Source organism: Electrona antarctica (assembly GCF_951216825.1).
Source record: "Electrona antarctica genome assembly, contig: scaffold_230, whole genome shotgun sequence".
Classification (NCBI taxonomy): Eukaryota; Metazoa; Chordata; class Actinopteri; order Myctophiformes; family Myctophidae; genus Electrona; species Electrona antarctica.
Window position 1 is genome coordinate 148,836 of NW_027638291.1, and position 1,165 is coordinate 150,000.

Sequence of the window (1,165 nt, forward strand, 5' to 3'; positions counted from 1 at the left end):
GGTGGATTCCTGCAAAACACATGATGTCAACATGTATGTTAGCTTCATTCTCTGAATGAGAAGAGACTGAACACATGATGTCAACATGTATGTTAGCTTCATTCTCTGAATGAGAAGAGACACATGATGGTTATTTATTAGGGGTGTAACGATACATTTAATAGCGATACGATACGTATTACCATACATGGTTAACGATACATGGACCACATTGGTTCATTATGGCGATACGATACGATTCAATGATTTGAAATCGATACAGTAACTATTTAGCAAATATATTAAATACGTATGAAACTTGTGGATAGTGCAGGTTTATTAGGGGAAAGATTCATTATTATGGATATAAATAAGTAAACACAGTGATTCTCTGGCAAATACATTATATTTGAAAACATTATGGACAAACCCTCACCTTGACATGAACACAGAGAATACACACATTATGGACAAACCCTCACCTTGACATGAACACAGAGAATACACACATTATGGACAAACCCTCACCTTGACATGAACACAGAGAATACACACATTATGGACAAACCCTCACCTTGACATGAACACAGAGAATACACACATTATGGACAAACCCACACCTTGACATGAACACAGAGAATACACACATTATGGACAAACCCACACCTTGACATGAACACAGAGAATACACACATTATGGACAAACCCACACCTTGACATGAACACAGAGAATACACACATTATGGACAAACCCTCACCTTGACATGAACACAGAGAATACACACATTATGGACAAACCTCACCTTGACACGAACACAGAGAATACACACATTATGGACAAACCCTCACCTTGACATGAACACAGAGAATACACACATTATGGACAAACCCTCACCTTGACACGAACACAGAGAATACACACATTATGGACAAACCCTCACCTTGACATGAACACAGAGAATACACACATTATGGACAAACCCTCACCTTGACATGAACACAGAGAATACACACATTATGGACAAACCCACACCTTGACATGAACACAGAGAATACACACATTATGGACAAACCCTCACCTTGACACGAACACAGAGAATATACACATTATGGACAAACCCTCACCTTGACATGAACACAGAGAATACACACATTATGTGTAGCTATTATGGATTAATAATAGAAT